The sequence below is a fragment of the Zootoca vivipara genome, chromosome 6 (genome assembly GCF_965207765.1).
Source record: "Zootoca vivipara chromosome 6, rZooViv2.hap1.1, whole genome shotgun sequence".
NCBI lineage: Eukaryota > Metazoa > Chordata > Lepidosauria > Squamata > Lacertidae > Zootoca > Zootoca vivipara.
Window position 1 is genome coordinate 14,586,227 of NC_142589.1, and position 13,766 is coordinate 14,599,992.

The window sequence follows — 13,766 nt, forward strand, 5'->3', positions numbered from 1 at the left end:
TTTTCACCATCTCTTTCATCATCACTTGACTGGTTCTGCCTGGTCTTGTCAAGACCGGACTCAATAATCTCCTACTTCCATGTTTGGACATGACTTCTGGTTCCACCTCCTGCAACGGAGCTTAAACAACAAGAAGGAAGGAAGGAAGGAAGGAAGGAAGGAAGGAAGGAAGGAAGGAAGGAAGGAAGGAAGGAAGGAAGGAAGGAAAGAAACAAAGCCCATCTAAGGCAGGCAGGAGGATCACTTGTTTCAGTTGCACCAACAGCTGAATGTAAGCTGTGAATGTCACAATTAGCCAAAACTTCTTACCAAGCCTATAGCGTACTCTTACAGATTCGTGAGGTGATACGCCTCTTTCTCTCACACTGGTGTCTATTGAAAGGGATGCCTTAAAATTAAAAAAAAAGAAAGAACCAGGGCTGGAGGGAAGATGGCTGCAACACAAGCCCTCTTAACATGTTCAGCGGCCCCTCGCTCTGTCAGCCCAGTTATGTGCCACCACTTGTGACGTTCTCCTGCCCTCTTCAGCAGCATGGGTTTTGGGGCATCCGCCAATGTGCTGGCTCTGCTGTTTTGATTCTCCAATTCCACTCCCCAAAAATAATTAGGAAGAAGCTAGCCTGACAACGGTGCTCTGGGATTGTACTTAGGGAGAATGAAGGAACTTTTAACAGGGTGGAGCAAGGTTACGAGACTGTGTTCATATTATTCTATATTTGTTGACTTTCAATTTTTGACGCTTGCGTTTCTAAAGTTCTTTAAGATTTATTTATTTTATTGTTTCACTTCCCGCACATCAGGTTTTCTGCACTCCATGTTATTTATTTATTTATTTATTTATTTATATATTTATTCACCTTATTCTTTCTTCCTTTTTTTTTTTAAAAAAAGTTGGACAGTTGCCAAAAGGGAGGAGGAGCCAGGTGATGATAACATATGTTTTTTGTCAAATTTTTGTCACTACCGGTAACTATCTAAGTGCAATCTGTGGGATGGAGGAGGCAGCTGAAGGGTGGGTTGGTATGAAGATATCATTGAAATGAATGGGGGCTACCCAGCAATGCTGCCTTCCCATTGAAAGAGCAGAGAGATGTGCAATAGCCCTCTCTTTGAACACCTCCCATGCATTCAAGAGTGGCATTGCCCAAGTCCTACCCACTTCAGGATGGTACCTCTTCAAATTCTGTTCATTTCAGGGTGGTGTTTCACAACCACCATTCATTCCACACGCTCAGTGTGCAACAGCTCTTCAAATTCTGTTCATTTCTGGGTACTGTGGTGCAACGGTCATTCATTTCAGACTGGCATGTGGCAATAGCTCTTCAAATTCTGCTTATTTTGGGATTCTGTTGTGCCATGGCCACTCATTTCACAGTATGGTTGTACAGTTCGTGTTCAGATCCTGCTCATTTCAGAGCGCTATTGCACATTGCTCAGTTAATTTCAGTTGAAGTCCCAACAGTCGTCACCTAACATCATTTTTATTTTTGCTTGAGCAGTGCTAAAGGTAGGAAGAATTCCTTATAGGCTGTGATTTGTGTGATGTGACTTGGAAGGATTGCCTTTGGAAAAGCTTGCATTGACTACATGTGTGTGACAGAGAAAGCGTGCAATTCTTTTTTTAAAAGAATTTATGCCACATTCATATATGAAGAACTTGCACTGAAAAGGCCAAGGTCCCTACACTGACATACCACTGGAACATAACGAACATTTTGAGTAGCATCTGTACTGTAAACTTGAACAGTGCCCTTGTTTGGAGACCCACCTACACCATGAAAACATCTCTTATGGAGGAAAGAGTTTGCTTTTAAGATAACGTTTCACTGCATTATACACTATCCTCTTAATGCGATTTGTGTGCAACTCAAGAGCTTGGGAACAGGGTGAGACTGGAGCTTTGAGACGACCCATCCCAAGACATCCATTGCAACGGATGAAGTTCTTGTACCTCAGTAACCTCTGGACTCTATTCTGCAACTGTGGCCTAATTGATCTTGCTAAAGACTTCTGGTTTTAGTTTTAACTTATATACCCTCCTATCTGATCTCTTGTTCGTTTGGGTCCCCGTCCCCCCCATTTCTTCCTTTTCTCTCTCTCCATATCCTTCCACCAAATCAATCTGCCATGGCAATAACAGGCTAGGCCTTTACAAAGACAACTGGTGGGCTCTTGGCTGGCTCATGTTATGATAGACCTGTCCTGCTCCTTGCACAGTGTGTGGCTGCATTGAAGGGTTAATCCTATGATAGACATTCAGGCTTGGTTTCTTTGGCCACTGGAATGGGCTTCCAAACCTTTCTAGGGTAACGGAGTTGTATCCTAGATAAGAGTGGGTATTTCCCTTGGCCTAATGTTGGTAATGGGAGACAGGAACTTTTGCAGAGAGTGGAACCTGGGTCATATTCGTGCCATACGTTTAAAGCGGATTTAATGCACATTTAAAGTTCGTGGTTTCTCCCTTCCTAAAGAATCCTAGTAATGGTAGTTTAGGGGTGCTGGGACTTCTAGCTCTGTAAACTGCAGTTCCATTGATTCTTTAGGGAAATGCCATGTGCTTAAAATGTGCATTTAAACATGCTTTAACCAAAGAGCGCCCAGCCTGGCTTAGTGAGTTCGTGCCAAACCATTTTGTCCAGGGATGGGACCAGCTCATGGTCCTATTGCTTACCAACAGCACTGCATAGGTAACTTAATGGGAACATTTATGTCCATAAAGTTGCATGTGCTATTGTTTTTCCTGGAAAGAGCAGCTTCTGATACGTTTAGCCCTTCATACAGACACACTGGTTGCATGGATCAGCAAGTGGGGAGCATGTTTTGAGTGGGGTGGGGGTGGGGAGTTGCTTCTAAAAGTACCTTTTCGAAATAAAATAAAGTTGAGCACTCAGAACAAACAATCTCTCCACCAGTAAGCTTTGTCAGGGCTTTGCCAGTTGCAATACATTTTAGGGCAGGAATGGGGAAGCTTTGGTTCTCCAGATGTTGCTGAACTGGCACTCCCATCAGCAAGCATGGTCATCAGCTGAGGATGGTGGGAGCTCAGCAACATCTGCAGCATCGAAGGTTTTCCATGCCTGTTTTAGGAGAAGATACACAATTATTATTTTTCTATCAGTGCCTTCAGTTCCTTTTTGGTTGTTCGTGGTTGGGGCAGGTTGTTTGCAACAACCAAGGCCTGTTTGGTCACCTTCTGTCATCATCTGCTTGTTTTTTATTTGTATATACTTTAATTGCCTCTGGTGGCGTGGGACACATGACATGCCTTTGCTGGAAGAGGTAGGTAACACTTGCTGCTCTCGGGTGACAGGTTGCATCTAGCAAAGGGGCGGTTCTGGTGTGATATTCAAGGTTTCTCCTTGCAGTCCAAAGATCTAGAGTTCTTCACCAGTCAGTACTACTGGCAGGGACCAGCCTAGTCCACAGTTTGTCTTTATTAGGGAAGGTGTACCTGTCTTTTACTCCGGCCGTTTCCTGTATTCCTGGCTGTGAGCCACAGCATGATGCAAGAAGAGTGGGAAGCCATCATCTAGCTCCACAAAGCATCTGTTTTGAAGAAACTTCTCCTGTAGCCTAGGGGGTGCATCCTCTTGGAACAATGTTCTGTTGAAATGTGTCACCTGCACACCTCACTTGTGGAAGATGCTCTTTGGATACAGAGGTGCAACCTGTGGGGCTGCCTATGAGCAACACTGATGGATGCCCCATTTTGCCGAAAAGGTTTTTGCAGGGGAATTGCTCCTTGAGTTACCCTGCTAATGCATACCCCGTTGTATTGGAACTAGGCTGGACATCTTGATTTGCACGGGTGACGGGGAGAGAAAGACTGGCGCCTACTTCTTGATGTCCTTGAGCTTAAAAGGAACCACTGATCATTGGAAGAGAGTATTTGAATCCATCTGGCCCAAAGATGGAAGAAAGAAGCTTGGGCAATTGTGAACTCAGAACAACGGAGAGAGAGTGTGACTGCGGGCTTGATAAGCAAAAGTACCTTTTATGGCCAACCCGGGGGGTGGGGGGAGGTCATCCATCGCCTCTCTTATGTCTGTGTGCTTTTCTTTAGCCATTTCTTAATTCAACCCCACAACCGACTAACCCAAAATGACTAATCTTAACATGACTTTTGAAGTGCTTTTCGTCCAGAGTATGTTATTGTCCAGCACAGGCCTGCTGCCTTTTGAGGACGTTTCTTTATCCAGAGTTGAGCATGTATTGTCCAAAGACCGTAGCAAATGACTTGAGGAGGGAGGGAGGAGATTAAACCTGGCACTCCTCTGCTCCCTAACAACGATCTGGAAATACTGGGTTGTGTCCAGCGCTCATCCTGCTCAAAGTTAGACCTGTCGAAATTAAAGGGCACGGCAAACTTCAGTAGGTTAATTTCAGTGGGTTTGTTGTGAGCAAAATTTCGCTGGCCACAACCCAAACGCTCTCTGGCTTACCCATGGTGCAAAACCCTAGCTCAATCGGCCAATGTCAGAGGAGCCTTCTATTTTTGTTTTAAATGTATCTGTAAACGTGTGCCAATTTATTTATGTGCATTTAAACTTTTCTTTTTATTTTGTGTTTCTGAATTTTTGCACTATAACAGGGGTGGGGCAGGAATATGAGCAATACAAGCCAGTGTGTAAAATTAAAAAAAAAAGTTTTTTTCTTGAGTACTGCATTTTTAAAATTATTTTAACCTCCTGGATGTTGCAACATTGTGGCTATACGTGGCTTTGTCTGAAAGGAGCCTTAATTCACATACACACAGCCGCAGCAGATGAGGGGGCAAAACCATTCCTGGACTATACCACTTTGGCTACATAAACACCATACATTTAAAGCACATGGCTTCCTCCAAAGAATCCTGAGAACTGCAGTTTGGTAAGGGTGCTGGGAACTGTAGCTCTGCGAGGGTAAATTGTAATGGCCAGGATTCTTCGTGGGCAGTCATGTGTTTTAAACAGAATTTATGGTGTGTACATAAGCTATGTGTCGAGTGAGGATCAGGAAGACCTGGGTTCAAATCTGTGTGAGAGAGAGTTGCCAGGGAACAGTGCAAGATATTTTGCCACCTGAGCCAGAACGCCATGCCCCCTCGTATGTCAAGGCGCGTAGTACTCAAGCCCAGCAAAGTTATTTGGCATCGGAGGTCACCGCCGTACTACACATTTAAAACACAGGGCTTTCCCCCAAAGAATCCTAGGAGCTGTTGTTGGTTAAGGGTGCTGGAAATTATAGTTCCGCAAGGGGTAAACTGCGATTTCCAAGATTCCTTGGCCTGTGGGGAAAGACAGCCATGTGCTTTAAATGCACCAATGTAATGCAAAGGCTAATAATTGGGGTAGAATGGGCCAGGAGAGGGCGCCCTCAGACTCCCAATTTAAACTCCTAGGGTTTAGCAGAAACGAGATGTGCCATCTGTGTGCCTTTGAATACGTTCAAACAACCTTGCCTTGATTGAATGGTGTGTTTGTGTGGCCACTTACTTGGGGGGGGGGGTCAAAGAATGAATGTAATCCCCATATATGTGCGTTGCAGGTGAGAGCAAATGTGAGCTCATCCCATGGAAAGTGTTCTCTGGAGACCAGTGCTAAGTGTTCAGCACTTAGCACTGGTCTTGGAGCAAAAGCTCAGGATTCAGCGGTTCCAAAGCAGTGTGTGAAAGAACTGGGTGTTAAGAACATAGAAAGAGACTGCCAACAATCCCATCTTGTCCAGCAACCTGCTATCACAGTGGCAAGCCAGATGCTTATTATGGGAAGCCCACAAGCAACACCTGAGTGCAGCAGGAAAGGTGTGCCTGCAAAGTAAGGAATGCACACCACTTCCCTGGGCAAGATTGGAAGTGTGCACAGTTGAGCATTTGTATCTTACCTGGCAAGTTCACACCTGCTGTGACCTGCTTTGCATCTGTTTTAGATGCAGAAGGTCCCAGATTCAATCCCTGACATTGCCAGGTAAGGTAGGGCTGGGGAGGAGACCCAGGCTGAAACTCCGGAGAGCTCCAGCCAGTTTGTGTGGACCAAGGGTGGGCTTGAGGGCCGCATTCCCTTCTGGACAATCTTCCGAGGGCCACATGCTGGCGGTGGGTGGGGCCCAAGACAAAAGTGAATGAAACTGAAAGCATTCCTGTCCACCTGAGCATTGGGTGGATGAAGAATCCTGTTCCTGGCAACCCCATGATCACTGGATAGAATAATGTTTTAAATTGTAGCTGCTTTTATATGTTTTTAAATGCAATCATCTTTAGAATGTTTTAAGGACGTTTTTGTGATTATCTGTTTGCTGCTCTGAGCTTCTTGGGGATGAAGGGGATGAACAACAATTAGAATAAGGAGGAGTGCAAGAGGCATAATCAGACTTCAAGGATATGTTATGGCCTGGCAAAAACACTCAAGATGGTGATGCAAGGCCAGTGAGGGGTGCGGTCTGGAGAGAGGAGGTACCAGAGGAGGGCCAGGTAGCAATGCTTGAAGGGCCCCATTTGGCCTCCAGGTTTGAGGTTCCCCATCGCTGGTGTAGACAATATGTGAACTGCTCTGAGACCTCTGGTTATAGGGTGGTATATAAATTCAATAAAAAATAATAATAATAATAGGCCAATTGTCTGACTCAGTATTTCCTAGCTGCAGACAGAAGGACTCTGAAGTTGTGCTATATGTACTGTACCTCACAGTCCTGGTCTGGCAGGAAGAGGGAGTAGACTGGGGGGGGGCATCAGGTTGAAGACAGGCTTCCTCCCTCTTCCAAATGATCAGCAATACTTTCATGAGAGAATGTCCTGGCTGTTTTGTCATTGTGATACCTCTGGTTTAGGAAAGCCCTGAAATGAGTTACCGGAAGCGGCAGCTTTGTGGCCATACCTATTATTTCATCTTATCTATTTCATGAAACGTATATACTGCTTGATTATTTCTAAAGAAAACCTTCAAAGGACCAAACAATGAAATCGCCAATAAAAAACCCCCCAATTAAAAACAACTATTTAAAACATTCAGAAAATAATTAAAATAAACTATGAGCTACAAACCATATTAAAACACATATCAGCAGTCTGTGTGTCCAGATAGCTGGCCTAAACAAAAATGTTTTGAGCAGGTGTTGAAAAGAGTACTGTAAAGGTGCCTTCCTGATGTCAACAGGCAGGGAGTTCAAAATTGTGGCTGCCGCCACATTAAAGGATCGATTTCTTACTAATGCAGAACATATCTACAGGCTGTGCTCATATGGAACTGAGGGATTACTTTGTGCCTCTTCATAAGGAGGAGGTTAGGAGCACTGGTGCCCGGTAAAAGAGCACCCATAAAATATTTTGCTGCAGTGCCAAAAAGCAATGTGGTAGCTTAGCAGCAGGAAAATATCCCTCTCAAAAACTTGTGTGCTGCCTTTTCAAAATGCCCTTTTCTCTAAACAAAGGCATTGTGCCAATCAGTGTTTCCTAGAAAAGTCATGGTTTCCTTTTAAGAAACAGAGAGGTTTTCAGCCAGGACTGAAAAGATTGCCCCTTAGAAAACTGATCCGAGCAAGCTGCTCACTCCCCTTGTCTCAAACCAACTGCTCCCCTTTGGAATTAATAAGCCCCAGCCTTCCATGGAAGGAAGCAGCCTTGACTGACAGCAGCTGCTGAAGGTCCAGATGAGCTGATCTGGAGACTCTCTTTCCCTGCTGTCAAACAGAGGCAACCAGGACGGCTCCTGCCTTAGGGCGGGTATGTGGGCTGCAAGGCCCCAAGGTGAAAAGGAGGAAATTTTTCAAATGCATTTTCATTCCCACCCGAGGCAAAAAGCTGTCAGCGCAAAGCAGAACCCCACATGCCATCGTTGCAATGCTGGAGGGAGCTGCAGATGCTGGAGTGAGTGCGTTTTGAAAACAGGAGTACATCCCAAGTCCTGACTGTAAAATAAGCTGCAGTGGTGTACACAAAGAAGCTGCCTGGTAAGGTTGCTGGTTTAAAGGATATAGAAAACTCACAGTTTATTACTCTCTGGCAAACAAGCCAAAGGGTATGACATGGGTTTGACATGTGGCCAAGTGGGAGGCAAAAAGTTAGCAGGATAGCTCAACACTTGGGGACTAACTTGGAGAAGAAGCAGAAAGAATGTAAAGCTTGGGAGGCAGTGATCTACTTCACCAAAAAGCAGCCAATAAAGAGGAGGAATCAGTAAGGAGGAAGAACAGTTGCCTTTCTGTCTATTGCTTGCCAGCTAGTTCGGATAACTTATTGAAAGTGTTGTTGCTTTGCTCCCCACACAGACAAACAAAAGATAGCAAAGCTGGCATAGGATTGAGGGACCCTGGAGTCAAACAACCTCCGGAGGCTACAAGTTCCACAGCCCTGCAGTACATTCACGAGGTTGGGCGTTGCTTCTGCAATGCTAGTCCTCTAAGGTCATGACAAGTAAATATTTCTGGCATCGTCTACTGTTGTTACACGAAGATGGTGAGCAAGGCAATTGATCCTGATGGGCTGCAATTTCTGCCAATCCACCAGTCCTTCAGACAGCACCAGTCTGATTTGCACCCTTGGGCCAGGTCTGTAGGCAGTTGTCTAAGTAGGGCAGGCAATGGAGGCTGGTCCATAAGGCAAATTTGTTCTATTTTTGCATTTGGTGGTGTTTTTTTTTCATCCATAGTGTTAAATACACACTTAAAGCAGCAGGCACCATTTCCCTGTTAATTATGCTGCTTTAGATGTGTATTCTATATTTGATCTTAATCCGGAATGTTTTATTTCAACATTTTGTTATTTTCAATATTTGGTGCTTAGGCTGCAGGCCTCTTTGAGAAGCAATTAAAAGAAAATAATATGTGCAAAAACCCCAGACAGGGGCCTTTGCCAAGCCTACCTGTAGAAGATATATCTTTGGGTATGTCCATACCTTGTCTTGAGGTGGGCTGTGAACCCCATGCGGCACTATCCTTCTCCCGCTACTGCCTTTTCCACCCTGAATGTGGAGATTCCCTATGCAATCAGTGTGGCTCTCCTATTTGGATTTTCAAAACGTAGGAAGTCTCCAGATTTAGGGAGGAGAAAGTGTGGGACAGCAGTTGCTGAAAGGGAGTGGCGCATGGGCAAGGGGGAATTAAAGGAGGCACAAGAGGTTCACAATTCACATTGAAGTATAGACAGGCACTTTGCTCCCCCCTCCCAACATCTCCCCCACTACCTTTCACTGAACATCTAACCTGAGGAACAGTTCTGTGTGACCTGAAAGCTTGCATCCCGATCCTTCCTGGAAATGCCAGGGTTGATTTTGTGTAACTAACACCGGAGTAGGTATGTGAGATCGGCCAGTGAGATTCTTTTTCCACACTCCCTCCCACCTGCTCCACATTGCTCTCCAGCCCCTTAATCCAGACTCAGATTTCTATAAATAAAACACCAGTTGCATACAGTTTTTCCAAGCACGGAGCCTGTCTGCTCACCAATCCTGTTTAAAAATAAAATAAAATTGAAGGGGTAAAGGAAACCATGAGCAGGATCCCATGATATAGCAGGGTTTTTTGTTTTTTAAAAAGGTACTGTTTTAAGAAGTTGAAGCTGAGTTTAGTTTGGGTTCAAATGTCCAGAAAATAAGTTGAATACTAGATATTTGGCAACAGGTGCAAAATCTTGTTTTTGACACTGATGTCAAACTGGGGTGGGAGGAAAGGAGGTTTTGCAAGGAAGAATTAACAGCACGAGGGCTCAAACCTCCCCCTCTGTGACCTCTCGCCATAGGTGCTCTCCTCCACTTTGTGTCAATAATTCCATACCTCCTCTAAAGCGCAGCGTATGTAGGAGCACTTTGATCTGCAGAACTTGTGCTTCTACAAGTGCCACTCAGTGACATAGCTGCCAAGTTTTCCCTTTTCTCGCGAGGAAGCCTATTCAGCATAAGGGAAAATCCCTTAAAAAAAGGGATAACTTGGCAGCTATGCTCAGTGATCCTTCCACATTTGCAAGGAGTCGTTCCTTCAGTATGGAAGCCAGTGGTCTTTGGGAAGTTCAGGGTCCCTTTGTGATAGTCACAGCCATGCCCGCTCACAGCCACGCCCCCTTCTAAGATTATACAATGAATTTATAATTATGCAATAATTATCATTAGGGAACGCATTGCGACCGTTAATGCAGATCTCCCTGGGCTGCATTTCAGCTAAATCTATTATTTTCTGTCCACAAACATAGGCAAATGATTTGGAGTGTTCCAATATCTTCTGTGAGCGACTTAACCTTTCTTTTCTCTGAAGTTCCATGGCACCCCACATTTACATATTCAAATATTTATTCCACTTATTATCCCACCTTGCCAAGTTCCAAGTAAGAATACTGAGATCTTTCTGGGAGCTTCCGAGTCAATGACAAAGCCTCTCTGGGGGTCTCAAAGTACTGTAGAGCCATTATACCTAACTGTGTTACCCAGGTTTTGACCAAGAGAATACCTTAACTGCAGAATTATTAAGGGAGTGACCAAATCTCAGCTCCCCTTCCCTAGGTAAGCACCTTCTGCAGTCAGTGAACTTCTTAGAGCAGATCTGGGTGCTATTGGGGGAGGTGACAAATGCCAGGGTCTCAATCCTTTACTGCTCTGTCTCACATTTCCTGGCCTCACAGCCCAACTTTCATTATGCGTTGGGGAACTTCTGTTCCCCTATCTACACCCAGCATTACTATGGGCCCCTTTTAACTCAAATGCATATATCAGAGACCAGGTGTTATATATATGTTAAGTCATGGGAACCAGCTCAGTGCTGCCCCTTTGTTCATACATGTCCACCCAGTTGCAGCGGGGGTCATTGTCTAGTTTCATAGATGGTCCTAAGATGCCCTGAATGTCTGCTAACAGTTGAGCCTCATCTTTCACCAGTCCACTGGAATCTGGAACAGGCCAGTTATGTATGATCATCTGCAAGATGACCTTCGACCTTGAGCCCTGGGCAGTACCATAAGGTTTTGAGTTAGCTCACTTAAGATTCCCCGTTCTCTTGCAAATGGAAGCACCTTGTGGTTTCAGTCTTCGTTTGGAGCATACAGAGATAACTCCTCTTTGGTGTTCTTCCCACATGCCTTCTCCAGAGTGACCCTAGGAGGCAATCCCCACTGGCTGACTCACCTCCTTTCACTTGGATTTGTTCCAATCAGCACAAAGGGTGAGAAGACTTCTTCTCAGGGGATAAAAAGCGCCCCTTTCATGTTGGCTGAGTAGCTCTAGTACTCTGGAGCCAGAGACCCCACTGCAGAAATAGAAACAACACTCTACCCATGGTGGCAGCACCTATGCTTTGGAACTCCCTGCCTATTAACATTAGACAGCCATCACTATACTTTTTTATGCCTGCTGAAAAAAAATCTGCTTCAATGGGCCTATTCAGGCTGTGTGTAAACTATACCTTCAAAGCACACTCTTTCCCCCAAATAATTCTGGGCACTGTAGTTTGTTAAGTGTTGCTGGGAATTGTAATTCTATAAGGGCTAAACTGATGGCTGCACAGAAGGGGCCTGCATCGGTGGTTGAGCATCTGCTTTGCATGCAGAAGGTGCCAGGCTCATTTCCCAGTATCTCCAGGTAAGGCTGGAAGAGAATCTTGCCTGAGACTCTGAAGAGCCACTGTCAGTCAGTGTTGACAATATGGAGCTATATGGACCAATGGTCAGACTTGGTATAAAAGACAGTTTCCTGTGCTCATATGCTCAGAGCAGCTAATGGGGTTAATCGCCCCACGGCTGCAATCCTTTTCCTTCATAGGCCATTTTCTTAATTAAAATAGCCACCACGCAACAAATGGGTTAAAAAAATATTTGTTGTTGTTTAGTAGTTTAGTCGTGTCCAGCTCTTCGTGACCCCATGGACCAGAGCACGCCAGGCACTCCGGTCTTCCACTGCCTCCCGCAGTTTGGTCAGACTCATGTTGGTAGCTTCGAGAACACTGTCCAACCATCTCGTCCTCTGTCGTCCCCTTAATTAGTACCTATATTACAGGTACTATATTTTACTTGTAACCTTTACATTTTGCAGGGGGAAAGCAGCTTGGGAGGGAGGGAATTCAAATCAGAAAAAACAGCATGAGCCAAAGATTAGGAACCGCCTCAACTCCCACACTCAACTCCTGCACAACACTTGCTTTTTCCAACCATAGCCTTCCTCTTCCATATTCAATTTCTGTGCTGGGTCACTGTAATGTATTTATCAGAATCATCATCACATTTATAGTCCCCCTTTCCTCCATGGATCTCAAGGTAGCATATCTAGCGCTCCATATTATCCTCACAACAACCCGTTAAACACTACTCTCTTTCTCCTTCCTTTGACAGCATGGATTCCTGTTGACACGCTGAAGCATTCCACTTATGATAGTCCTCCCCATTTCAGCTTTATACTTGTTTTTATGCTTTACTACTTCTCTATTCCACCTTTTCCTCCAAGGAGCTCAAGGTGGCATGCATGGTTCTCCTCTTCATAGTATCCTCACAACAACCCTGCAAGGTAGGTTAGCCTGAGAGACTGTGGCTGGCCCAGTTACCCAGCGGGCATCATGGCTGAGTGGGGATTTGAACCCTGGTCTCCCAAGTCCGGGTCCAAAACTCTAGCCATACACCGGCTCAGTTGTCCTCAGCTATCCCTATTGATGTTTCCATTCTACAGAGATTCCTTTGAAAATTGAATTGCACAACCTTTTGGCCAAGTGTTTGATTCACATCTATTTGCTTCTCTAAAGCTTCCCCCTTTCCCCTCTGTTCAGTTATGAAAGAGCTTGATGCTAGTTCACACAGCATGAATGAGACACCTTTGTAGACCCTAATGGATTCTATGAAGTGAGGCGCAGCGGATTGAGATTCTGGCATGAGTCAGCCAGAGAGAGAGGTAGGCTGCCTATGCTTTGATTCGTCCCTCTATTTGGGAGGACCTAATATTTGATAGGAAGGAGATGAAAATTCCTGGAGAAGCCTAGAAATCATTGATGACTATGTACACCCTCTGCTGGCGATGGCAGTATGCCTCTGAATACCAGCTGCTAGGAATCACAGGTAGAGAGATTGGCTGTTGCACTCGGGTCCTGCTGTCCAGCTTCCCATCTTCTTTCTTCTTTGGCAATTCCTCATAGCTGAGTAAGATTGCCTTCCATGAACACGGTCTTAACACTGAGTCCATAAATGAGTGTGGAGGCCAATTCTGGACCCACACATCCTTCCACAAGTGGAGGCATAGGTTTCCTGGCAGGAGCTGATCACGGTGACGGTTTGCCAAATGTGCCTTCCTCTTAGCTCGTTTCTCCCTTTCGTCCTGAGTTTGTGCTTCTTCAAAGTCTGTGAAACCTTTGGTCAAGGCTGTTCTCCAGTTGGAGCGCTCGCAGGCCAGTGTTTCCCAGTTATCAGTACTTATACTAATTTAAGTAAAACAGACAAATCCCCCAACAATTTGTTTCAAAACTACCCAAATTATTGTATTATGGATGAGGGAAGGGTGGGGACCTTATCTCAAATCCACGTTATTTATTTATTTATTTTTAAAAATATTACGCATACTGCTATATCCTTTTTAAAAAATCAAAGCGGTTTGCAGCAATAAGACCATGCAGAAAATGCATTAAGAACTATTTTAAACAATTTTAAAACAAAAAAAGGGAAAAACAAACATCAGTACTCTTAATTGCCTGCATAGTCCTGGTGGAATAGAAAGGCTTTTAGCACGTGTTTAAAAGCTGGCATAGGAGGCACCTGCTGAATCTCTACTGGCAGAATATTGCACAAGACAGTTTCTCATTGTTGTCAAATTAGCCTGACCAACTCGGGAATGACC